The 27,224-nt window shown below is 46.2% G+C and overlaps 1 protein-coding gene and 1 long non-coding RNA gene across 6 annotated transcripts in view; both read right to left on the bottom strand.

The window, feature by feature from the left end:
- Cxcr5 (C-X-C motif chemokine receptor 5) overlaps positions 1-14,203 on the bottom strand; it is a 40,351-nt gene extending 26,148 nt beyond the window's left edge. Inside the window, exons 1-2 of one of the 2 annotated variants that reach the window (XM_087560720.1) lie at positions 14,045-14,203; positions 6,248-6,284 (exon numbers count right to left, since the gene is read on the bottom strand). The gene's annotated coding sequence lies outside the window, so the exon portion shown is untranslated. The remainder of the gene's footprint in view (positions 1-6,247; positions 6,285-14,044) is intronic. The other variant, XM_087560722.1, reaches the window with a different exon arrangement.
- Positions 14,204-14,766: 563 nt separating this feature from the next.
- LOC120094133 (uncharacterized) lies at positions 14,767-26,817 on the bottom strand. Of its 4 annotated transcripts, XR_015627616.1 has the most exons (9): positions 26,319-26,662; positions 25,445-25,530; positions 25,119-25,310; positions 19,484-19,519; positions 17,288-17,347; positions 16,617-16,768; positions 15,926-16,069; positions 15,105-15,231; positions 14,767-14,943 (listed from the first exon to the last, which is right to left on the bottom strand). It is a non-coding gene; the product is annotated as an uncharacterized LOC120094133 (long non-coding RNA). The 4 variants fall into 4 exon arrangements; XR_015627619.1 differs by lacking the exon at positions 25,445-25,530 and having other exon boundaries at positions 14,942-15,231; positions 26,319-26,768; XR_015627617.1 differs by lacking the exons at positions 17,288-17,347; positions 25,119-25,310; positions 25,445-25,530 and having other exon boundaries at positions 26,319-26,768.
- Positions 26,818-27,224: the final 407 nt, after the last annotated feature.

The following is a 27,224-nucleotide window of genomic DNA, read 5'->3' on the forward strand; positions in this document are numbered from 1 at the left end:
CTAACAGTGACAGACGTGGCCGGTTCTGTGGCCTGGCATGTTAGGTCTTCTGTATGTGATCCGGATTTATCGCTTCTGTTTTTCAGGTAATAGGTGTGTCTCCCATGTGTTTCCAAATTTACCACCCTGCCGCCACTGCTAACAACCAGGAGTCAAGTAGCTTTCTCTCTACCCATGTGTGTAACTCTTCCCACCTCTGACTTTTGCTCACAGGTTTTCCTTATGGAATCTCCAGACCTCTGTATGTCCAAAGCCTAAACAACCTTAGAGCCACCTCAGTGTGCCTGCCTTCCTTTAGTCTCCAAGGTCAAGGAGGCATCTTGACCTGGTACTTTAACCAGTGTTTCTCAATTCCTACCTTACTTTCAGATTACTGAAGAATTACACACTCATGCTAGGTTGTAAGAGGCTCTGGTGGCAAAGCCACTTGTGACCTATCCTTTCCCTCTTGTCACCCAAACTTTGCACACCATAGATGCTCAATCATTGTCTTTGATTGACGGAGGGGATGGATGATGGATAGATGGGCAGGAAAGGAGAGTTTTCTGGTACAGTACAGGGCCCACGCCTGTAGAGCTCATGTTGAAACTCCCAGCAAGGTTGGGAGTTAGAACTGAAGGTTTGTATGGAAGCTCTGCTAGTCTTGGCAAGCGTCTGTGCCCTTCCTCGGGTGTACATGGTGTAATGCCTACCTGGAAAGGAGGCTTGGGAATGTGCACAGTATCTAGTCAGTGCTGGGCAAGTGTGTGCGTGAGTTATCCAAGCAGGCTTCCCCACATGGGGTAAGGTAGGCACTGACCTCACCTGCCTTTCTTGTGGAGATGCGTATGTAGCTGCCCATTGTTTTCTCCTCCATTGAAAACACTTTATTTTTAAGTTATACATTCGCTTATTCATCGTGGGGAGAGCATGAACGCCATGGTGTATGCGGAGGTCAGAGGGTGATTTGCAGGAGTCAGTTCTCTCTTTCTACCATATGGGTCCTCAGGCCATTAGGCTTCACGGCAAGTGTCTTTGAGACCTTGGGCTCTGTCTCTAACAACGGTGGGGAAAATCCTGAATTGCCTGAAATCCTCTATTCCTTAACAAGGGGCCTAGGAAACTAAACAAGACAGGCAGAGTTCTTCGGGCAGTAACGCAATCCCACAATCCTGCAGGGTGTTCAGCTGGCACAGAGCAGACACCTCTGAGACTAGAGCCAGAGAGGTAAGGGAAACTCAGCCCCACAAAAGGGTCACTCACAGAGCCCGGTTAGTTCACCACAAAACACTTCCTGCTTTAGACTTCCCAGATTTGGGATGGCAAAGAGAAGGAAACAATGGACCAAACACCATGACCCAAACCAGGGCCTAGAAAATGAACTTCTGTCCTGGAGACAGGCTCCAGGCAACAGCAGGGGGTACTTAATCCCTGAGTTCTTGTCTGAGGCAGGCTGAGTTGGAAAAACATCAAAGAGGAAATCTCAGAAATGACCCCGATCTGCTAATGAGGGCTCCACTGAGATCCATACTTCTGAGCTGGGAGTGGTGGGTACCATGCATCTGAGAGAGACTGACTTCAGTCAGGAGAAGAGGACTCTGGGGGATCCAATTTCACTCGGGCTTTCCCCGAGTCACACTGGTTCCAGAACGGATCAGCTGGAGGCCTCCGATGGCAGCTGCCTACAGTACTGCTGGACCCAGGGTAAAGGGCATAGGTGTTCTTGCTACCAATGTACTCTCGGAACAGGCAAAAGGCACTGGAATGTACCAGTCACTTCAGCCATAGCTTCCAAGAGCAGGGTACACACAAGGCCTCTCTGCGAGCTACCCGTTTGTTTTTAAGTGACAACTAGAGCCCGGGCAGGGAAAGGATTTTGTTGCTTTGGGAGCTCTTAGTTAGACTGCAATTTGCTTTGCTTTTCAAAATGGCTTCTTTCAATTATTTCTGAAAAATCTAATTCTACATTATGAGCATATGTGAGTTTTCTTTAAAATTATTGAAATAAAAATAATTGCATTTATTTTGTTATTTTATGTGTATGAATGCTTTGCCTGTGTGCATGTATGTGCACACGACATGTTGTGCAAGTATCCAGTCATGTCAGAAGAGAGCCTTGGATCCCCCAGGACAGGAGTTACATTACAGATGGTTGCGAGCCTCCGGTGGACACTGGGAATCAAACACCAGGTCCTCTGGAAGAGCAGCCAGTGCTCTTAACCACTGAGCCAACTCTTCAGCCCCCTAATTTGCTTTTTATGTGTGTGTGCCTGTGTGTCTATTTTTATGTGGATGTCTGTGCACCATGTGTGGGCAGGAGTCCATGAAGATTAGAAGAGGGCGTTGGATCCCCTGGGACCGAAGGTAGTTGTGAGCTCTGAGAGGATGCTGGAAATCGAACCCATGCCTTTAGTGAGAGCAGCTGATTGAGCTGCCTTTCCAGCCCAAGAATGCATTGTTTTATAAAGGTATTCATTTATTACTTCAATGTTTAAATGCTTTTTATATGTATGTATATGAGTTGTTTGCCTGTGTGTATGCACACTACCTCTGTGCCTGGTACTACAGGAAGCGAGAAGTAGGAGTTGGACCCCCTGGAACTGGAGTAACAGATGGTTGTAAACTCCATGTGGGTGCTAGGAATTGAACCTGGGTCCTCTGGGAGAGCAACAACTGCCTTAGCAGTAGTTTTTATCTTTTTAATTAATTCATTTAAAAATACTTTTAGCCTCATGGTGGTGGCACATGCCTTTAATCCCAAGCACTTGGGAGGCCGAGGCAGGCAGATATCTGAGTTGAGGCTAGCCTGGTCTACAGAATGAGTTCCCAGACAGTCAGGGCTACACAGTAAGACTTCACTCAGAAAGAAAAGAACAGAAAGAAGTAACACAGGGTAGAGGTGGGGGGAACAGGGTGTCCGTCAGGAAGTTCTTGCATTTACAGGGAGGTTTGATGTTTGCTGTGGTTCAGAGTACTTTATCACAGTAGCAGAAATACAACTGGGATACTTGGGAAGACAGAGCCGAGAACTTGTCGGGTGCAAGAACGTTGACCTGGGTATCTAGGAAGGTCTGACTGCCCTTAGGTGAGGTAGCAGTGAAACGAGGGAGACTTTGGGAAGGGCAGGTTTAAAGATGAACATGAGTTCAGCTCTTGTCCTGCAAGGCTCCAGATAGACTAGCTATCTGAGTGGAAGAGATTGTCTAGAAGTCAGATGTGGGAATGGATCGCTCCTTGGACAATGAGCCCGGGCCAGCACATGTGCAGGATTTCAAGCCAATGACATCATTCTAGGCTGAGAAGAGAGAGATCAAGGCTTGTGTGCCAAGGCACCCCAGAGGTCAGAGGTGATGGGATAACCAGGTCCTCCTAACGACTCTCCGTGGAAACCATTATTCTCATCATCACTTTACAAACGACGTCACTGAGGTATGCCCAGGATTTTAGGAACACTGGCAATGGCCACACAGCAGAGTAGCTGGGATCTGACCTGATGGCTGCTTCAGGTTTCTAAGCTACACTACAGGGGTGCACTCTGTCAAATGCACGCTTCTTCCAGGCAGAGAAACTGGGTCTTAAGGAAAGTAATCTGTTCACACTGGTGGCAGGGCTGAGGTAGAAACCCTCTTCTTGCCTTTTCTTTTTTTCTTCTTTCCCTCCCTTCATTCTGGAATGATCCCAGGCATTGAAAATGTTAAGCATGCTTTCCTTGTACCGCTGAGCTACATCCTCAGCCCAGGAGATATCTGCTTTAATCTCTCTCTCTCTCTCCCTCTCTCTCTCTCTCTCTCTCTCTCTCTCTCTCTCTCTCTCTCTCTCTCTCTCTCTCTTAGTTTTTTGAGCCAAGGAGACCAGCAGCCTTGGCTATCCTAGAACTCACTCTGTAGACCAGCCTGGCCTTCAACTTGGAGATCTGCCTGACTCTGTCTCAAGTGCCAACTTGGAGATCTGCCTGACTCTGTGTCAAGTGCTGAGATTAAAGGTGTGTGTCACCACCAGCCAACTAAACATTTTTTTTTATTATACTTATGTGTGTGTATGTGGGGTGGGGTCACATGTGCTATCGTGTGCTTGGGAAAGTCAGAGGTCAACTTGTGGAGTCTGTTCTACCTTAGGAGAGTAAGCTTGGGTTGCCAGGCTTGGTAGCAAATGCCTTTGACCCACATACTAACCATATTGCTAGCCTGAGGTCTTGTCTTTTGTTTTTATTATTATTATTATTATTATTATTATTATTATTATTATTATTTATTGTTATCGTTGTTGAGACAGGTTCTCACTATGGAGCTCTGGCTAGTCTGGAACTTGTTATGTAGAGCAGGCTGGACCCCCCATTTCACAGAGATCTGCCTGCTTCTACTTCCCAAGTGCTATACTTAAAGGCATGAGCTAACATACACATGACTTCTGGCTTCCAGATGCTCAGATGCTGGCCTCAAACTCTCAAGCTATGAGTGACTTTGAACTTTTGAAGTTCTGATCCTCCTGCCTTCACCTTCCGAGTGTTGGGTTACAGGCGTGTAACACCACTACTGGTTTATGAGGTACTGCTGACTGAACCCAGGGCATTGCACATGCTGGGCTCATATACTAACTGAGCTACATCCCCAGCTCTAGCCGATGCTTCTAGATGGCCATCTGCCCTTCTAAACTCAGTTTCCTCTTCAGCAGGACACAGGGGTTGTTCTAAATGACAAGCAATCACCTGCCCCCTCCCCCAGGGCCCTAGCATTTATAGACCCTCTGAAAAGTTCCCAGAATTCCAAACGTCACACAATCCTAGAAACTATCTGCAGCTGGCAAAACCACGCCTCTGCTAGAGCATGAGGCAAATCACAGTCAGCTGCTGGGGACAGTCCGAAGCAGCTCCATATCCCCATACCTTGGATTAAAACAAAAACAAATCCTTATAATATTATTGTGTTTTTTAAAGAAACCAAAATTCCAGAATTGTCACTACAACACACAGCGCCCACCACAGACCTATTGAACCATACTCTGGAAGATCAAGACAACAGGGGGCTAAGATGCTTGGTAAGACAATCATGAAGCTCTCTCAGTTCTAAACTATTGTGATTCTGGAACCTTAGCTTCTTGACTCTCCCTCTCCATCCCTCCCCACCCCCCACCCACCTCGGCCCAGCACCGTGTAGGAAACTCATCTCATCAGAAGGTGGACAGCCTGAGTTCTCATTCTAGCCACACCGATGACTCAGCTTCAGCAAGCTACTTCCTCTATGGAGCGCCATTTCCTTCTCTGTTAAGACTTGGTGGTAGGCCAAGCTCAGCCCCCCTGCGGACTGAGCACCCACCCTGGAAAACTCTAGCGTTCAATGGGATTAAGCCAGAATGATGAACTTGGTAAGAGGTCAAGTGCAAGCAGACAGCATGGGAGGGGCCTGTTGCCAGGTAACTGGCGCTGATTACCTATACTTCCCAGTCTGGATGGTAGTAGTTCCTGCTTTGCACTGACATGATAGTTCTGCCATCAGCGTCCCCCCACCCGACCCTGCCACAGCACACAAACCTCCTGGGTTCAGAAAGGGAAGTGTATGCAAAACTGGCAGAGTAGACTTCGAGAGCTTTTCACAAACAAAAACATTACATTGAAAAAATATTTGTGAGTTAATTAGAATAGAGTAATTTGGGTTTTCTTAATTATAACCTTTTCTAGAGCGCCCCACTAGTTTTAAACTATGATTCTAAGCCACCCAGGCTGCCGAGCCCTCTTCATCTAAGCTGCTGAGGATCCTGGGTTCCTAGCGCCATGCCTGGTCTCATCTTGGCTATGGCGTCAGTCTGCTTACAGGCAGTGCAGGTTTGTGGTCCCAGCACTCACCCATAGGCTGAGGACCCGTCTGTTCAATGCCAGCTTGGGCTACCTGGTGAGAACCTGTCTCCAAAGAACAATCAACAGCCCGGGCGTGGCGGATTGCGCCTTTGACCCCTGCAATCAGGAGGCAGGGGTTTCTGAGATCCAAGCCAGCCTGGACTACAGAGTGAGTTCCATGACAGCCAAGGCTTCCCAGAGAAACCCTCTCAGAAATTTAAAAGACAAGAGAATAGAAGAAAATAGCAAGAAAAACTAAAAAAAAAAAAAAAAAAAAAGATCACCAGATATCTGCAAGCAGTTTGGAAGCACTATGGTTCAGATGGTCTTTGGCAGGAAGAAACTCGAGATCCTCATGAGGAAAACCAACTCCCCCCAGGAGCCTGTGCCCAGCGTGCTTCTGTGGAGGTGGCTTGAAGTGAAGGCATCGATACTCACAGATATGGGATGGGTCCAAGTGACTTGTGAATGTTATCTGAAAGAGTAAACAGACAAGCAGAGTTCCTTTCCCTTTGAAAATAACAATAATTAACTGGCTCTGCCCTGTCAGAAACGGTGCTTAGGCTGGGCACAGTGGTGCACACCTTTAGTTCAACAATTTGGGAGGCAGAGGGAGGTGGATCTCTGTGACATGGAGACCAGCTTGGTTTACATAGCAAATTCTAGGCCAATTAGGACTACATAATAAGACCCTGTCTTAGGGGGGGGGGGCTAAGCCACCCCGTTTAGCCACCTTCCCACAATACACCAGTTAGACAAATAATACAAAACTGGCACTAAAGGAGGAGAAGGAAGTCGAATAATTAGCATCTAGCTCTGCCGCTTCTGGGCATGTCCCTAATCACTACTGGGAACTGAACTGTGTCCCTTTAATCTTATATGTTGAAGCTTAAACTTCCTTCTTATGTCTGAGCACAAAGGGAAGACCACGTGAGGAGACACTTAAAAAGAGGCCACCCTGAGCTAGATATCATGAGACCCCATCAAAATGAAAAAAAAGTCAGAGGCAACATCAACAGGTTGGGCACATAAGCAAACAGCCTGGACCCCATTAGTGGGGTAGCATAAAAAAAGGCAGGGATGACAAGATGAAGCCACTATCTGGGGGGTGATGGCCAGTCTTCTCACAACTCTTCTCCTCCTCCTCCTGCATTTCAAATTTCTTTATCCTTCCATTTCATCATGGGGCCCCTGAGAGCTGGGGTGGTAGCCTTGCCCCACCATGCTACTTACTCTGAAAAAAGTCTATCTATCTATCTATCTATCTATCTATCTATCTATCTATCTATCTATCTATCTATCTATCTACTTATCTACTTATCTATCGATCGATCTATCAATCTATCCATTCATTCACCTACCCACCCACTCAGTTATCTATCTGTCTGTCTGTCTATTAAGTCAGGGTTTCTCTACATAGCCCTGACTGTCCTGGAACTCTGAGACATCTGCTTGCCTCTGCCTCCTGGGTGCTGGAATTAAAAGTGTATGCCACCATGCCCAGCCATCTATGAATGTTTTACCTATGTGTGTATATGTGCCTGCCTGGCACTGAATGCCCTGGAACTGGAGTTGTAGATCATTGCAAGCTGCCATGTGAGTACTGAGAGTTGAACCCACCTGGCACACTTGTCTGTTTTTAAACCAAGACCATGCCTGGGTCAATCTCCACATTTTTTTTTTCTTTTCTTTTTTTTCGGGGCTGGGGATTGAACCCAGGACCTTTCCTAGGCAGGCGCTCTACCACTGAGCCAAATCCCCAACCCCAATCTCCACATTTTACAAGCTGTTCATTTTAAAGCTTTCAGATGCATAATCTGGTCTCATCCTCAGGCCTTTCGTTAGACAAATTAGACTATTTGTAATTTCCAGTTCTAAACTTCTAGTTGGGATAGGGAGGTGGCTAGACTGCTAGCCAGGTCCACTGTCATGTGTTTGGCTGTAATTGGACTAAGCTGTCTCAAGAAACTTGGTTTTTTTTTCTTTCTTTCTTTTTCTTTCTTTCTTTCTTTCTTTCTTTCTTTCTTTCTTTCTTTCTTCTTTCTTTCTTTTCTTTTCTTTTTTTTTTTTTTTTCGGATCTGGAGACTGAACCCAGGGCCTTGCGCTTGCTAGGCAAGCGCTCTACCACTGAGCTAAATCCCCAACCCCTAAGAAACTTGTTTTTTAAAATGAACCATCCCATGTTATTCCTTACGATCAGTGCTGACGACTTTGTCTTAGTAAGCAATAAAAATGCAGAATGGAGCAAGGGTCTTGTGTGAGAACACTTAAAACAGCAGCCCAAAGAAGGATCAGGGAATCCTGGCAGCGCTGTTGCCCTTTCCAGAGCAAAACAGAGCTGAGAGACAGCTGAGGACTGAAGCCTGAAGACCTGAGTTCAACCCCCAGAAGCCATGTACAAGGCCAGGCACCGTGGTGCATCCAGCATGGTGGTGCATCAGGTACTTCAGAGCTAGGGAGGTGGAGACAGGCGGATCCCAGAGGGTTTACTGACCAGCCTGGTTAGCCCAGTGGCTGATCTCCAGGTCCCATAAGAGATAAGTTTGACACCCAAGGTTGTCCTCTGACCTCCACACACACGTGCACAGATTTACAAGTGCACAGACACATTAAATACATACACGCATATACACATGAGCATGCACACACAGAAAAGTCTATGCCTTCAGAACTATTTTCATCGTGAGGTTAAGATTACACCCTCATTATTCATCTGATGGGAATAAGCTGTGAGGCTTTCCCCGAATGGCGTGGTATAATAGTGGAACAAATATTCGGAGAAATAGTTATGCGAGTCTAACTGCTGTCTTATTTATTCTATTTCGCAATACCCTCACTGTGTGACTCTGGCGGGTGTGGAACTAGTTATGTAGATCACTCTAGCCAGGAGCTCACAAAGATTTGTCTCCCTCTGCCTCTGTGGCGGTTTGAATGAAAATGGCCCCACAGGCCAGTAGGGAGTGACACTATTAGGCCCTGTGGCCTTGGACCCTTGTTGGAAGAAGTGTGTCACTGCGGGGTGGGCATTGAGCTTTCGGATGTTCAAGCCAGGCCCAGTGGCTCACTCTCTTTTCCTGTTGTCTGAGGATCTGGATATAGACTCTCAGCCACCTCTCCTCCCCATGTCACCTTGCTTCCCACCATGACAATGATGGACTAAACCTCTGAATTGTAAGCCAGTCGCAATTAAATGCATCCTTATAGGAACTGCCATGGTCATGGTATCTCTTTACAGCAATAGAAACCCAGACTAAGACAGCCTCCTCGCATTGAGATTAAAGGTATTCACCATAGGCTGGAGAGACGGCTCAGTGGTTAAGAGCACTGACTGCTCTTCCAGAGGTCCTGAGTTCAATTCCCAGCAACCGCATGGTGGCTCACAACCATCTCTGATTCCCTCTTCTGGTGTGTCTGAAGACAGCTACAGAGTACTCATGTAATAAATACATGATAATAAATTAAATAAATAAATTATTTATATTTTAATTATATTTATAATTAAATAAATGATAATAATTCTTTAAGAAGGTATGCACCATTGTGCTGGGTAGTTTATGTAGTGGATATAAACTACAGTCATCTAAGAAGAGAGAACCTTGTTTTAGGAATTGCCTCAGACTGGCCTGTGGGGCACTTTCTTGATTAATGATTGACATGAGAGAGCCCAGCCCACTGAGAGTAGCATCACCCCTAGACAAGTGGTCCTGGCTTATATTAAAAAGCAGGCTGAAGAACCATGGGGAACAAGCCAGTAAGCAGCATTCCTCCGTGAACTCTGTTTCAGTTCCTGCCTCCAGGTTCCTGCCTTGGCTCCCTTGAAGATGGGTCTTTCCCTCTCGAAGTTGCTTGAGGTCCCTGCTTTATCACAGCATCAGAAAGCTAAGTAGGACAGCCACCATGTCCCCTATGCAGTATCGAAAAAAGTTGCCTTTGTCTATCAAATTGCTATACCAGAATACCTTAGACTGGGTCCTTTATAGATGATTTTAAATCTCGGTTCTGGAGACTGGAAAGCTGGAGGTTGGGCCCCTGCAGGTTTGGTGTCTGATAACTAGATTGAGCCTGTTTCTCTTAGAGGTGCCTTTTGTCTCCTCACATGGTGAAGAGGTAGGAGAGAACAAAGTCCCAGGATTTTATCTGTGAAGGTGCCATACAAGGCTCCTTCAGCCTTCTCGTCCAATGTGATTACCTCTCAAATGTAAGGCATACAATACCACTCTATTAGGGGTTAGTGCAGCAGTTAAGAGGCAGCTCCCTCTTCTCCCCACCCCCATCTCCTCCCTCTGCTTTTCTCTTTGCAATGCTGGCATAGAACTCAGGGCCCTGAGTATGCTAAGCCTTCTCTACTACCCAGACACAGCCTTTGATTTTGAGACCGAGTCTTAGTACATAACCCAGGTAGCATCAAACTCTGTGTCCTCCTGCCTCAGTATCCCGACTGTTGGTTTCACAGGTCTGCATGCCATAACTGACAGATACTAGGTTTTTTTTTTTTCTTTTTTTCGGAGCTGGGGACCGAACCCAGGGCCTTGCGGTTGCTAGGCAAGCGCTCTACCACTGAGCCAAATCCCCAACCCCAGATACTAGGTTTTAATATATTATTTTGGAATGACATCAACGTTCAAACCATAGCAAAAGGTTATGTTAACTGACAGACCTGGTGATTTTATTTCATTTTATTGCTCTGGAGGATGGGGAGGTCTTTTGAGATAGTCTCTTTATGGAACCCTGTCTGTCCTGGAGTTCTTTATGTAGACCAGGCTGGCCTCAAACTCACAGAGATTGGTGTGCACACCACCACACCTAACCAATAGCCTTGCTTTTATTGGAATAGTTAATAAATCACTTAATGGTTTCCCTTAATTTTAACTTCTTTCTTTCCTGTTTTGGCTTCTTGGCACAGGAACTTCCTGTATAGCCTAGGTTAGCTTCCAACTCTCTTTTATCCTCTTACCTCTGCCTCCTGAGTTCTGGAATTAGAGGTGTACGCCACCCTAGCTGGCTTTAAGGTTTTGAAGAGTTACTTATCTCCTTTGTGTGTGGGCTTCCACACATTCCGCAGTGTATCTGTGGAGGTGGAAGTGTAACCTGCGAGAGTTGCTTCTCTTCATCATGCTCGGACCCTCAGACTTGGCAGCAAGCGCTGTTACCCACTGAGCCATCCCACCACTGGGCCCTCGGTTTTAAATTTCTAATGCAGTGGAAGAATATGACTGAATGCCGTCAATAATGTTTGGGAATCCACCAAGTCCAAGGATGAGGACAGGAAAGCTGTCCCTTGAATCCCTGTGCTAACAAGTTGTAAGTAGTGTGAAATTTCTATCCAGCTCTTCTCCAGTACCCTCGAGGCCGAGGCATGGTAGGGAGACATAAGCGTCTTGTGTGGAGGCAGAGATTAAGGTCCTGGCTCTGTTGCTAACAGGCCGTGGGATACTGGGTAAGGCTCTTGCCCATCCCAGCTTCTGCACTTGGAAATGAATGGCTTTGTGAGCTGTGTCCCTGGGGTGTGGCTTGGCTTTGGAAGGGCTGAGACACTTGTACAAATCTCTTTTGGGGATGGAAGGAAGAAGGGGGAGGGGGAGGGACTTACTCTTCAATTTACGGAAAGGGAAGGAAGTTAGGCTCCCAAGGTGTGAGAAGAAAGAAATGCACAAAGTCTAACTCAGAGTCAGCACTGGAGGCAGGAACTGAGGTAAAAAGCCTTTGTCTCCTGGGCTAAGGCTTGGTCCTCACAATGGGCCTGCTGATGATTGATACTCCTATGTGGGTAGGGTGGGTGGGGGTGGCGGCACATGCCTTTGAGGCCAGCAGAGGCAGACAGATCTCTGTGAGGTCCAGCTAGGCCTGCTTAGCAAGTTCTGGGCCAACCAGGGTTACATGGTGAGACCCTGTCTCAGAAAGTTCAAGTATTTGTGTGTACGTGGCACTTAAAAAAAAAAAATACAGGCTTCTGGAACAATCCCACACTTAAGAAAGTAAAAATGGGGCTGGAGAGATGGCTCTCTGGTGAAGAGCACTGGCTGTTCTTACAGACGACCGGGGTTCGGGGTTCAGTTCCAAGCATCCACATGGCGGCTCAGTTATCTGTAACTCAGTCTTCCGAGGTTCTGTAGTCCTTGTCTGGACACCACGGATGCCAGACATGCTGGAAGTTCATGTACACTCACATGCATTCAACAAACATAGATGCATATATATGTGTATGGTATATAAAATCTATAAATATTTATACAAATAAGCACATATATATGTATATATGTATATATATATAATTTTTCAACATGCACGCACACTATCTCAACTAGGACTCCTCTAATGGAGATTAAATGTCCTAGAGGGCTAGAGTCTAACAGAGACTGTTGGACTGACAGCGCTGTGTGTGTGTGTGTGTGTGTATATGTTTAAAAAAGAGAAAAGTGAAACTAAAAAGGCAAAGAATTCCGTAATTTCCGGCTCTGAGGTGGCCCAGCTCCCTGTGTCCTGTGGAGGCCCCACCCGCTCTGCTGTGCTGACTTGTAAAAGGAAGGGATATTGTTGACACATTCCTTTTGTGGTTGAGTCATAAGAGAAATGGAGCTTCCACCTTGCTCAATCTGAGTCCTCTGGGGAAAGCACTGACAAGGCAGGCCCTAGGGAGAGTCACCTGCCCTCAGACGCCACCCCCAGCATTCCTCTAGTAAAGTTAAAAGATCCTAGAAGGCTAGACTTAAACAGAGACTGTAAGTGCTGACAGTGCTGTGGTAGTAGCCAGGGGAAGCACTATGAATGGGGAATGTAGCCCTGCCAAAGGTAAGGACATGGCATGAAGTGCTTTATGTCTACAGAAACACCTATGGAGCCCGGGTTTACAGAAGGTGCGGGGTGTGAAGTGTTTGCCAAGTCAGGGAGAGGTTGTATCCCATGGGAATGTTGATCTGCTTTGGCAAAGACGTCATGCCAGAGCAGTACAGCACCTGCGATTAGAGTCACCAGATTTCTAAAAGTCCATGTCTTCTGAGCTCTAAGGTCTGCTGACAAACAAGCCATGTGAATAGGGCCCTTTCCGTACCTCTTCGATTTTTCCAGAAAGGTGGTACGGTTATTATTTACTGTTTCCAGATGTAGGCTGTTCCAGAGGCTCCTACTTGGCCTTTTCTAGAATAAAAACCAGTGTGGGATTCTACCGGCTGGGAAGTATATTCTATTCACTCAGATCCTTGTAGCATTAACCTAATTTCTGTTGCTATAATAAAATACCAGAGGCAGGCTACTTTATGAAGAAAATAAGTTTCTTTTGGACTATTGTTTGGGAGGTGCAAGATTGAAGGAACTTAAATACCGATAGCCTCTCTGCTGACCCTTTGATATCCCGTCATTCCCACTGAATTAGCTCAGGGAGTCTGTCTTATAACTGCATTTCCCACCCATGCCTTACCTTCAAAGAATGGCCACCACAAAGCTTATTTAAAATGCTGATATAGCTGGATGTTGTAGTGCACATTTAATCCCAGCACTCATGAGGCAGAGGCAGATGGAGCTCAATGGATTCATGGCTAGCCTGGTCTATTTAGAGAATTTCAGGTTAATCAGGGCTTCATAGAGAGACCCTGGTCAAAAAAAAAAAAGACAAGAAAGAAAACAGGAGAGAAGGAAGGGGAGAGGGAGAGGGAGAGGAAGAGAATGAGGGGGAGAGAGAGGATTTGAGGATGTAGCTCAGTTTGTTGAGAGCTGCCCAGCATGCTCAGAACTCTGGGTCCTCTCCCAGCACCACATAACCTGGGTGCTGCTGTGATCCCAGCACCAGGGAAGCAGAGACGGGAGGATCTCTGGGCCAGCCGGGCAGCCCGGTTGAGCTGGTGAGTTTCAGGTTCAGTTGAGGGACTTTGAGTCAAAAAATAAGGTGAGCAATTAAGAAAGACATCTGACATGTGTCCTGCCCTCCACACACACATGTGCACACATACATAACATGCACATGGAAAAATGCTGGCGTTGGTCAGGGCATGAAGAAAAGCCCGTGAACTCTCTCCAGCACCATATGCAGCGTGTATGGTGGCTCCTGTTTGTAATCCCAGGCAGGATTCAGGAGATGAAGGTGAGGGGCCGGGATCAGAAAGAAGCTCATGATAGTGGTAGTGGATCACATCTGTGACCGGAGCGCTGGGGAGGCTGAGCTAAGAGGATTGCAGTGAGTTTGAGGCCAGCCTGGGCTACCCAGTATGAGCCAGCATGATTCAGAGAAACTCTGATGTTACCTTTCCGAGGACCTTGTGAGAGGAACAGACGGACCCTGCCAGAGGGGGCATCCAGCTGCTTCCATGGTGAGTCCACTCCAGCATTGCCCTGCCGTGTTGTGAATTCTGACCTCTTGGCGTCATTCCAGCTTTGGGTATAAAAACAGACTCCTAGGGACCCTTAGAACCAAGCAAACAAATACCTTAGCCTCAGAACCTCTACTTGGTGCACTGTTCTGCATTCTTCAGTGAGATAACTAATCAGGTGCAGCCCCAGAGGAGATAAGAAAGACCCAGGAAAAACAAAAGTTTTTCCTTAGGTCCTGGAGGCATGAGGCAGGGCACCCCACACCGGCCACCTGGGAGACTCAGGCAGGTGGTCGGGTGCAGGTGGCAGGTGTGACAGTGTGTGTCTGGGTTTCTACCCAGAGCCAAGGGCAAGGTAGAAACAATTTTGGACAGGCAAGGTTGGGTAATTTCTGTGGGTTTTACCTGGACAGAGGTAATGCCTAGTTGGCTGGCTCCCTGACTCTGGGACCCTGTTAAAGCAGAGGCATCCGAGGTGAAGGGAGGCCTGGCTCTGTACTTGATACTTCGAGTGTCAAGAAATAACCCCCACCTGGGACATTTTCTTAGAAGCCTGAAGATGTCAAAATGTCTAAATGGGACTGGTGGTGTAGCTCAGTGTGGAGCTTCCCTTGCATGTATGAGGCTGAGGAGAGGAACACACACAACAACCTGGAAAATGTCAAAGGCATTTATAAACCAGTGCCCACATTCGTAAGTTCAGCCACATCTGAGATCTCATCTTTCTTATCAAATCTGACACCTTCGGGGCTCTCTTCTCATACAAATTCCCCAAGTTTCCATCCACTGACACTTCAGGTGTAGACGCCTTTCACAAACCCCACAGTTCTCACCTAAAAGCAGAAACATTTATTCTGAGCCAAATGTGATCGTCATGGCCGAGGGACAGAGTCTAGGTACCTTGAGTAACAAACTTCGCCATGGAATCAGCCCCATGAAGTTTTCTTAGTCACAGAGCAGAAGGAAGCCACAGTCCAAAGCACCTTCCCAATACCTTGTGGGAACCGTCACCAGAGCAGGGAGATCTCTGCCGTGGATCTCAGATGGCGTCTCTTCACATTCTCAGCTTTGCAGTTGTTGGAAGATAGTGGTCTGAGAAGAATGCGTTCCAAAGATTTTACCTGACAGGATGTTAGATCAGACACAAAGGTGGGCATGGACAACTATTAAAGGCCTGGTAATTTTGTTTTATCTCTTTAAATCTTTGCACACCAAAGAAATAACCCCCACCTAGGGCCCTTTCTTAGATGCCCAAAGATGTCAAAATGTCCATAAGGGACCCGTGATGTAGCACAGAGTAGGGCTTTCCTTATCTGACTATGTGTGCCTCTTCCCAGCCTCAGACCTGCAAGGAAAGCCCTATACTGGTCCAGGCACCTCCCTTCACCTTAAAATGCCTCTGCCTTACCTGAGTCTGATGCCAGTCAGGTATTACCTCCACCCAGGGAAAGCACACGGGAATAACAAAAGGTCAGCATGTCCGAGGCTAGCTCAAGATAATTTGGCTCAGCCTCTGCAACATTCCAGCTCTCCTCAATCACCAAGTTTGAATCAGTCAGTTTGACAGAATATTCAGTGCATGCATAGCTGTCGTTTTCCTTCTGTGGAGTTCTGCTCAGGAGCTCTACCACAACCACCACCACCACCACCACCACCACCACCACCACCACCACCACCACACACACACACACACACACACACACACACACACTGGAAATTTCACCTCACAGGCATAGAGAATCATTTGTCCTGTTTACCCGGCTTCTCGCTAAGTACCGAAGTGTGTTAAAACAGAAGGCAAAACGGCATACTCACAGACAGACAAACTCTCAAGGTTCTTTTGGTGTGTGTGGCACTGCCAGGACCTGCTGTGACTTGAATTAGAAAGAGGCGGTGACTGTAGGTTCCAGGCTGACCAGCTGCCTTGGTGAAGTATCCCTTCAGGGGCCATTACAGGTTCTGCAAGTAGGGAATGTCAGTGTAGAGAGAGGAAAGACCACTTTTTTCCCCCCTTTAAGTGACTGGGGGTAGAGGAGGGGAAGTCACAGAACTCTGGTTTGAGGGTTTCAGCATCATTGGAAGCTAATCCTATGTATGTCCCCATGCTGAGATTTTGAGGTCTCTCTGGATCCATGACTTATTTTACAACACAAGAGGCCCTTCACCTGCTCTGAAGTTCGGCCTTATTGTGGTTGTTTGAAGCCTTAACCCTGAGGACCCAGGGACTAAGAGTTTCTTTTAAGGCAATAATAATCCAGGATTTTTTTTTTTTTTGTCTCAAAAGCTAGAAATTGAAAGCTCTAAGATCGTTGTTTTCTTTGCCAAACCTTTTTCCATAGTGAGATACAACCTCACTCCCTACACCCTGCCCCAGGAGACACAGAGGACTGCACCCAGTGCCTTACACACAGGAAGTGAGTGCTCTGATCACTGAGCCACACCCCACACTTCACCTTCCACAAGCATCTACCATGGGAACCAAGTGAGAGCTTAGATAACTGCTTACCAGTGACCTGGTGATTCGTTCGAATTCAGTCAGATTCAGAGAATAAGATCCAAATTCTCATCTTTAAGAGCTTGTGTCTGGGGCTGTGGAGATGGCTTAATGGTTAAAGGTGCTTGCTGCCAAGACTGAGTTCAATTCCTGGAATCCACAGCCTAGAAGGAAAGAACCCACTCCTGAAAGTCGTCCTCTGACCTCCATACTACTTGCCATGGCACAATTACACACACACACACACACACACACATACACACACACAAAATGTAACACTAAAAACCTCATTCCGAAGCCAATGTTACCCTGGTACCAAACCAGATGAGGATGTTACAGGAAAAGGAAACTGTAGACCATTAATAGACCCACAATTTCAATAAAATACTTACAAATTGACTTCAAGAGCACATTAGCAAGCCAGACACGGGGCACGTGCTAGTGATTGTAACACAAGGGTAGGGGGAGGAGGGGAGGCAGGAGGATTAGGAGTGTTCAAAGCCAATTTAGACATGTAGTGTGAGTTTAAGGTCAACACAAGCAATATGGACTCTATGTCCATATTAACCTAATTAATTAATTAAAACGTAAAACTAGAATGATCATGCATCATGTCAGAGTTGCATCCATCCTAAGGGTGCAGTCTTGGTTCAATGAACTCAAATGCAAGCTTGTGAATAGACCTGAAGACGGCCACCATCTTGATAGACAGGGTAGACTTTGGCAGAGTTCAACATCCCTTTCTGAGAAAAAAAAAAAACCTGAAGTAAAAAAGGGATAGAGGAAATATATCTTAACATAATCAAAACTATATATGGCTGGCGAGCTGGCACAGGCCTTAAAGCCCAGCACTAGGGAGGCAGAGGCAGGAAGATCTCTTTGAGTTCCAGGCCAGTCAGGGCTACAAGAGAGATCCTGCCTCAAAATCAAATGACCATTTAGGTTAGACTTCTAGGCAACATTATAGTCAATGTTTAAACTAAGGACTAAGACAAAGTTGCCCATGTTCACTGCCCTTCAGTAGAATGTTACATCTTATCACTGCCCCTCAGTAGAATGTTACATTTTAGCTAGATGTAATAAGACAAGAAACTAAGCTGGTCGGTAGCACACACCTTTAGTCCCCAGGAGGCAGAGGCAGGCCGATCTCTGGGTTTCAGGATAGCCTGGTCTACAGAATGAGTTCCAGGATAGTCAGGAATACACAGAGAAACCCTGTCTCTAAAACCAAACAAAAAACAACAAAAACCAAGAAATTAAAAAGTTACAAAAGGGATCCTATTTGCAGAGAACAGGACCCTGTACTTAAATGAGCCAAATACACTACCAGAAAATTTAGACCTGACGTAAACTTAGCAAAGTAACGGCATACACAAACCTGCGCCTTTCTATACATCAATGTGCAACTTACCAAGAAAGAATTCAGAAAGGTGGTGGGAAGCAAGGAGTCCCACTGTGGGGCTGAGGAGACGGCTGAGTTGGTAATGTGCTTGCTGGGCAGGCATGAGGATTTGAGTTTGATCCCCAGGGCCCATTTGAAAAAAAAAAATTCACGGTGGCCTGTATCTGCAATCTCATCTCAGGAAAGGGAAGAACACAGTGATCCCAGAGGCTGACAGACCAGCCAGCCTAGCCTCAAAGTACTGAGCCCCTGGTCTGAGCAGGAGACCCTATCTCGAAAACTCAGGTGGCCAGCTCCTGAAGATGACAATTGAGGCTGACCATTGGTCTCCATATCTGCACATGTGAACATACGTACAAACCAGTACACACATGATTTTGTTTGTTTTTGTTTTTTTGGGTTTTTTTTTTTGTTTTTTGGGGGGGGGGGATGGGACAGGATTTCTCTGTCATCCTGGATGTCCTGGAATTCTCTCTGTAGACCAGGTTGGCCTCAAACTCACAGAGATCTGCCTGCTTCTGCCTCTGAGTGCTGGGATGAAAGGCGTGAGCCACCACCACCTGGCTCCTCCTTTTTATTTATTAGGGTCTTGATCCAAAACTTAAGATACTATGTCCTAGTCTTCTAAAACATTCCATTTGTTTCTTATTTGTGTGTCTATGTGGGTGCACACACATGGGCATGCAAGTACCACAGTAGCCGTATGGAGGTCAGAGGATATACCTTCCAGGAGTTGCTTCTCTCCACATGTAGAGCCCAGGGATCAAACTCAGACGTAGGGATTGGTGGCTGCACCTTTACCCTCTGAGCCATCTGAGCAGCCCACTTGGTTCCATCCTAGCCTAGTCATCTGGGGGAGGCTTTGTGGGAATACCATACAGTTTGTGTTACTATAGTCCTATAGTGTAGTTTGCGATCGGGTGTTGTGTCATCTTCTGCTGTTCTTTCTGTTTACTCTTGCTTTAGCCACTCGGAATCTTTATGTTCTCATCTACATTTTAGGATTTTCTTTCTAGTTCTGTGAAGAGTGTCGTGGGAATTTTGATGGGGATTACATCGGTTCTGTAGATCACTTTTGGTAACACAGTCATTTTTTGTGGTATAAATTTTGACAATCTCTGGGCATAGAGGTTCTTTTCATCTCTGTCTCTCCTTCAGTTTCTTCCTTCGATGTTTTAACATTCTCATCTTAAAGGCATTTCACCCATTTAGTTAGAGGTATCCCTAAGGTGCTTGGGGGTTTGTGTGTGTGTGTGTGTGTGTGTGTGTGTGTGTGTGTGTGTGTGTGTGTGTGTGTGAGAGAGAGAGAGAGAGAGAGAGAGAGAGAGAGAGAGAGAGAGAGATATGTTGAAGTTATTGTGAAGGGGCTTTTAAAAAAAGGGTGGGTTGGCCTGGCTCTGGTGGCCTACACCTTTAATCCCAGCAATCAAGAGACAGAATTGGGGTTGGGGATTTAGCTCAGTAGTAGAGCGCTTACCTAGCAAGCGCAAGGCCCTGGGTTCGGTCCTCAGCTCTGAAAAAAAAAAAAAGAGACAGAAGCAGGTGGGTGGGTTTCTGTGAGTTCAAGGCCAGACCAGTCTACATTGTAAGTTCTAGGACAGCCAGGGATATGTAGAGAGACCCTGTCTCAAACACAAAGAAACAAATCAAGGATTTGAGGGCTGTGTGCACCAACTGAAAGGGAATCCAGACTCAAACATGTGACGAATCTGCTACTTCTGGCAGAGCTCCTGGCGTTCTTTGTGCTCACTTTGCATTGTGTGCACTGTCACATAATGCAGGTGAGCATTGCTTAAAACCCTTGCACTCAGAGTCCAGAATCAAGACTGCTTAGAAACTGCACCATTTTTACTGTATGTATGAAGTATGTCTGTCTTACAGAAACATAATTATTATTATGGATTCAAAGACTTTATTATTAGTTTCCTACCAACATTCCTCTGCATGAAATTATCAAATTAGTATATATTTGAATTGTATTTTGGTAAAATGCTTGATTTTTAAAATTGCTATTTAAAATCAGGTATAGTGGAACACATACTTTTAATGCCAAAAACACATACTGAAAAAAATGATGGCGGATCACACTTTTAATGCAGCACTCAGGGGGCAGAGGCAGGCTGATCTCTGTTGGAGGCCAGCCTGGTCTACATAGTGGATTCTGAGACAGCTAGGGCTACATAGTGAAACTTTGTCTCAAATAACCGGAAAAAAAAAGACACCAGTGTTGGCAAGCATCAAGGCTGTGGGGAAAGAGGAACCCTACAAGCTGCTGGGAATAAAAACTGACTCAGCCCCTGTGGAGCTGAGAGTGGAGCTTCCTCAAAATGCTACAAATTGAATTTCCAACTGCCCTAGCTATGCCACTCCTGGGCACTTACCCAAAGGACTCTACGTGAAGATACCCAAGGACAGATGAATGTTTCTTACTCAACTAGTCACCATGGCTACAAATAGAACCAGCCGTGATGCCCAGTACCCAGGGAATGGGTAAACAAAACGTGGTACTCAAAGATAATAGGTTTGTTTTTTTTTTTCAGGGATAAAGACAATTTTAACCATAGGGCTGTCCTGATATCCTGATAGCTCAGCAGGTCTCCTGCCACCAAACCAGACAGTTTGATAACCTGCCTTCCATTCCTAGGACCTACATGGTGGAAAGAAAGCACTGACCTTCACACAGGCACCATGGCATGTGCACACCCCCAGAACCCAGCAAGTGTGTGTGTGTGTGTGTGTGTGTGTGTGTGTGTGTGTGTGTGTGTGTGTGTTTTAAGAGTGCTGGATTCTGGAGCAAGAAACAGGTGGATATCTATGAGTTTGGGGTCAGCCTACTCTACATCGTGAGTCCCAGGACAGCCACCGCTACACAGAGAGAATCTGTCTCAACAGATAAAAGCAAAAGTAATAGTGGGGTGCCAGCCTGGTGTGTGTGATGCCTTGGGATTCGTCCTCCAGCAATACATATGCCCAGCATAATGGTCCTCACTCTTTACCCCAGCATTTTGGGTGGTAGAGGCAGGAGGATCAGAAGTTCAAGGTCATCCTCAGGTCTGTGGCAAGTTTAAGGTCAGTCTGGGTTAGGGATGCTATCTCAAAAAGAAATATAGACAAATAAAAAAAAAATTTCTGTGTACAAAACCACAGCCAGAACCAGTAAGTACATCGGCAGGGGAGCAGAGCCACTGAATGGTGAGATAAACTTATCACAAGGCACATGAGATAATTTTTTTTTTTTTTGAGACAGTGTTTGTGTAGCCCTGACTATCCTGGAACTTGCTCTACAAACTGCCCTGGAACTCATAGATTCACCACCTTTGCCACTCAATTGCTGGGATTAAAATGAACCATAATGCTTGGCTTCCCCCACAACCCCCACGGGGTTTCTTTATATAGCCCTGGTCATCCTGGAACTCACTGCATAGACCAGGCTGGCCTCGAGTTCACAGTGATCACTTGCCTCTGCCCACTGAGACTTGGGATTAAAGGCGGGCCGGCATGAGGTCATACTTGACATGATTTGAAGGTAGGATCTGAGGAAGTAAGGGCGAGAGACAGAGGATCAGAGAGGTTCACACACAACACCTGAGGGAGGACTGTCGCGGGAAACCTGCCACTCTGTCTTTCCCTAGCACCTAGCGGTGGGTCTGGGGACAGGTGGGCCACGGAGTCAGCAGTTTCTGACCCCAGTTGCAGCAAAGCAAATGTGCGCTCACGCTCACTGGCACGGCTCACGACAGTAACCACGACGACCTTCAGAGAACTGCTGCTTCATTTCTGCCTTCCAGATCTGACCAAAATTCCTCTTTTGGCCAACGCTCACCTGAAACCATTCAGGGGAGGGGATTCTGGGAAACAGCCCTAACGTAGCAATGTTCAAACATGACAAACCACGCGGCTGTGTAAAATGTGAACCTGAGCGGGATCCTGGACCGTGAGAAAACCTACAGAGACGGGAGGGGTCCTTTTGTGGTTCTAAAGCAAAATGCGTGGGTTTGTGTTACAGGGTAGGAATCCCCCTCAGACCTTCTACCATGTCAGCACTTCACCTGTGGGATGAGGGAGGGGGTGTTGTTTTTGTGAAATCGCAATGATTTTTTTTTTCCCCAGACAGGGTTTCTCTGTGTAGCCCTGGCTGTCCTAGAACTTGCTGTAGGTTAGACTGGAAGTGCCTCTCCCTCCTGAGTGCTGGGTCTAAAGGTGTGTGCCACCATCACCCAGCCTGCAATGATTTTTGTGTGATTTAAAAGGATGATTCTGTGTTTAACGAAAGCTAGATGGCTGTATTAGAGAGTGGCATAGTTAGAAATGATTGCTTTAGCTAAGAGGTTGTACAGCGGTGGAGTCTTGACTTGCACCTAGGAAGTTCTGGGTTCAAACCCTGGTACCACCATCAATTGAATACAAACAAAAACTTTTAGGCCAGGCATGGTGCTGCATGCCCTGATTCTCAGCCCTTTGGAGGTTGGGGCATGGGGACCAGCCTGATTGCATAGTGAGTTTCAGACCATCCAGGGCTGTATATTGAGATCCTATCTCAATAGATAGATGATTGAAAGATAGACAATAGATAGACGATAGATAGGTGATAGATAGATAGATAGATAGATAGATAGATAGATAGATAGAAAGATAGGTAGATTCATTTGAGTATTAATTAAGGGTGACATTTCAGTGGGTCAACTCTTATTCATTTGCATTACCTGTTAAACGGCTAAGTCACCTTTGCTTCACCAATAAAGAAGATGTGGACTCCTCGGAACTTCCCCAGCCAACCTCTACCGTCCTCACAAAGATGCTACTCGACGTCCCTTCGATTCTAAGCCCCTGGTGTGGCTCAGAGACATCACCACACTGCACTGACCCTATGCTTTCTGGTTTCTTCTTCTAATCCGTGAAGCTTTGGAGGACAGTACATTATTTCCCAGGCCTCAGGCCTGAGCACCTTCTCCTGTGTCTGGCCCAGTCAAAGAAGACCCACTCATCCTCCTTCAGTTCATTTAAGAATCAAGGATCCGCTGGGTTCGGTCCCCAGCTCCAAAAAAAAAAAAAAAAAAAAAAAAAGGGTTGGGGATTTAGCTCAGCGGTAGAGCGCTTGCCTAGCGAGCGCAAGGCCCTGGGTTCGGTCCCCAGCTCTGAAAAAAAGAAAAAAGAAAAAAAAAAAAAAAGAATCAAGGATCCGGCACTGGTGACACAGGCCTGTTAGCCCAGACTTGGGAAAGTTCAAGGCAAATTCTAGGCCAGCCGGGGAAACATAGTGAGTACTTTCCTGAACAAACAGTGGCTGGAGAGATGGCTCAGTGGTTAAGAGCACTGACTGCTCTTCCAGAGGTCCTGAGTTCAATTCCCAGCAACCACATGGTGGCTCACAACCATCAATGCCCTCTTCTGGTGTGTCTGAAGACAGCTACAGCATACTTATGTATAAATAAATAAATAGATAGATAAATAAATAAATAAATCTTTTAAACAATGGTTTTAAAGAACAAACAAGAAATAAAAGGAATATTCTTCAGAGCTACCACCAAATTCAAATAAATGTATAAGGAGCAAGGATTTAGACTTTCAAGTTTCCATCTAGAGCTATTTCTATACTGGTAAAGATGCACATGCACACAACACAGCTGGACGCCCACCCCAGAGACACATTCATATCGATACTACTACTAATGCTATAACCTACTTTCTCCCTTCCTTCCTCCTGCTTTGTGGTGTTGGGTATCAGACACAGTGCCTCATACATGAAGCACATGTTCAGCCCATGAGCTATACTCCAAGCCTTTTTTGTCCAAAGTCTAGTCTTAGATCATCAGAGAATTATTGAGCAGGCGCAAGAAAGTTGGCATCACTGTGTATCCAGTGGCACAGGAATCGCTGTGTGATGGGCATTCATTTATTTAATGCTTGCACTGGATGAGCCTGGGAATGGAGATGCTGAGATGCCATCCCCACAGGAAGCAAAAGGTGCTTTGGCACCTAGGAGGTCAGAGGTATGAACTGTTCAGCCTTGGGTTACAGGAATGAAGGCAGGGTCAAGAAGCTCAGCTGGAAGAGACTTTCCCAACACCCCAGCTTGCAGGAAGCCTTGACCTGTTCAAGGATCCAAACTGAAAGCATAGGTAAGGCAAATCTGAGGACAGAGCCGGATCACACCCACTGAAGGGCGTGAACCCCCGCAAACATCTCCGAGGTGGACCTGAGGTCCCTCCACCCAGCAGTCAGCTGCAAGGTGTACACAGCCTCCAGGAACAAGGAGAGGGATAGATAGAGTATGGGCCTGCTTATCTCAGAGGAGAGAGTCCCACTGGCCTCCTAGAGCCAACGGAAAGTTACTCAAGCAAACCCAGACGAGATGTCTCTCTGCTTCTAAGCCGGGTTATCTTTTAATTCCACCACCGCTTTCGATTTCCCTGTCCATCTCTCACACACAAAGGAAGCCTCTTGGGCTGGGCTCGCCGCCTCTTTTCTGAGGGTCCCAACACTTGCCCACACTGTCCGATTTCATTCTCCTCTTTGTAACTTTGTAACTTCGTTATCGTTAATCATGTGTGTGTGCTCGGATGTGGGGATATGTTTGTGAATACAGGTGCCTGTGAAAATCAGAAGCATCAGATCCCTTGGAGCTGGAGTTTCAGCCACCAGACAGGGGGTGTTAGGAGCTGAACTCTGTCCACTACCCAAGGCTCTGAACCATCTCTTTGGTCCCCTCCCCTTTAACTTCTAATACCCACCTGTGTCCTGTTCAGACAGTCACCAGATCCACCCAGAGTCGATAGGACCCAGGTTTGGTGCTCCGTGTCTGTGACCCCCAACTCTTAGGAGGTGGAAATAGAAGCCTTACAAGTTTGAGGCTAACCTGGACTACATCATGAGGCACTGTCTCGGAAGACCCAGGGCCAGAGAGGAGGCTCAGTGTCTGGCATGTGAGAAGTCTGGAGGGTTCAATCCCACACAGAGCTAAACAAAAAGATTATAATGTCTCAATGGACTCTCAAAGCCCATCCACACAGACTCGCATCGCATCACATCCAAAGCATGTATTCCTGGCTCGGCCTGAGGCTATCATCATGTTTCCTTGAAAATACATAGAAAGGGCTGCTACATGTAGTTACCTTATATAAATTATATGAATGGTGATCCAACAGATGAGTTTAAATGCAGAGGAAAAGCTTAACTTGGTAACTTCAGGGGGTGATCTATATACCCCCCAGGAAGCTCAAATGTCACACTATCTGTATAATGGTAGGTATTCACTGGAGTTAGCAAGGAGCCTTTGCTGAAGGTCACACACCTTTGTAATGCTTCTGCAGAGCAAATGGGAAGAGAGGAGACAAGAAAAGTGATGTAAAACACACCATGAAATAAGAAACTGACAAAAAAATCGGAATTTACAAAAATAACATCAATTTCAAGAGTAAAACCAGAGAGCAAACATTACCAAGCCACTGCGCCTCTCTGTGAAGCAATGGGAATTCTGCCGCCAGACCTGAGGGGCAGTTGAATGTGTTCTTAGCGATTCACCTGCTGTCGGTGCAAATGAAAAATATCTCCTTTGCATCTGGACTTCCCCAGAGAAAAGCAAAGATTAAGTCTGAGACAGTACCCAGGGCTAGGAGTCAGAGGCAGGGGGAGCTTAAGTTCAAGGCTAGTCAGACCCTGTCTGAAAACCAAAAGCTAACAAGCAAAAACCCAGAAAAGCAAAATAAAACAAAAGCCACAAGGACCCATGTTAAGAATATTAAGACAGCTGGTCATGGTGGTGCACACCTTTAATCCCAGCCCCTGGTGGGCAGATCTCTATGAGTTCAAGACCAGACTGGTCTACATAGTGAGCTTCAGGACAGTCAGGGCTATGTAGAAAGACCCCGTCCAAATTAATCAATGAATTAAAAAGTTGAAGGAAGAGATGGAGAGATGGCTCAGTGGTTAAGAGCACTGACTGTTCTTCCAGAGGTCCTGAGTTCAATTCTCAGTAACCACATGATGGCTCACAACCGTCTGCAAATAGAATGCTCTCTTCTGAAGTGTCTGAAGACAGCTATAGTGTGTTCACATATAAATAAAATAAATAAATCTCTTTTTAAAAAAAGTTGAAGGAAGGGAAATTCTTTGAATATTTAGTATATTAAAGTTACACTTTTGCTTTTGTTCTTCTGGTAACAGTCACACATCAGGCCATAACTGGGTTGTGCCTATTGTATTTGTCTAAAAATGTCTATAATAACGCTTCTTTCCTCTATTTCCTCTCAGGTCCCCACATATTTGGGTAAAAATTCTACAAGAAAAAAAAATACAGATTTTTACACTCTTACCCAAATTCCTTCAGGGACTTAGGGACCCAGGCTGGGGTGTCATTCAGGAGCAGGCCACCTGCCCAGCAGGCACAGACTCTGGGCTTCTTCCCCAGTGCAGCAAAGCCAGCCCAGCCCCACTGTGTGACATTCCCCTTAAAATGACCTAGCTTTTCCTGTGTGTGTCTATGTGTGTGTCTGTCTGTATATGTGTCTTTGTGTGTCTGTGTGTATGTGTCTGTATGTGTGTCTGTGTGTGTGTGTGTCTGTGTGTCTCTGTGTGAGTTTCTATCCTGTGTCTGTGTGTCTATATGTCTCTGTGTGTGGGTCTGTGTGTGTATATTTGTCTCTGTGTGTCTGTGTGTGTGTGTCTCTGTGTCCTGTGTCTGTGTTTCTGTGTATGTGTGTGTGTCTGTGTGTCTCTATGTGAGTCTGTATCCTGTGTCTGTATGTCTATGTGTGTGTGTGTGTGGGTCTGTGTGTGTGTGTGTGTTTAAGTATGTGGGCACGAGTGGAAGCCAACGGTTGTCATTGAATTACATAACTGTCTCACTTTCTACTCTCAGCTGACGTCACTCCTCAAAATACCAGAACTCTTTATTTCCTCAAACTCACCACACACACTGGACCAAAAGGAAATCTATGTAATATTTTTGTTGGTCATGTTTTTTAGTCTGCTCAGAATTCTAACCACAATTTGCCATTTAACCTTTACCCGTCTTTAAATTCATTAGGAGCCCCCTTTAGAGGCTTTCCTTAGGCCAACCACCTCACTGGTGCCTCCACCAGTTCTAAATTAGGTCCTTATGAGTCTTTAGTCCTATTCCTTTGACCCTTTCCCAGTTTGTCACGGTACAATCCTCTGGCACTTTTAGGTTTGCTGACTTTCTCCCTCATTAGACACTGGGAAGCACTCAGGACAGGGGG

This window comes from Rattus norvegicus, chromosome 8, assembly GCF_021556685.1.
Source record: "Rattus norvegicus strain SHRSP/BbbUtx chromosome 8, alternate assembly SHRSP_T2T, whole genome shotgun sequence".
In the NCBI taxonomy this organism is placed as follows: domain Eukaryota; kingdom Metazoa; phylum Chordata; class Mammalia; order Rodentia; family Muridae; genus Rattus; species Rattus norvegicus.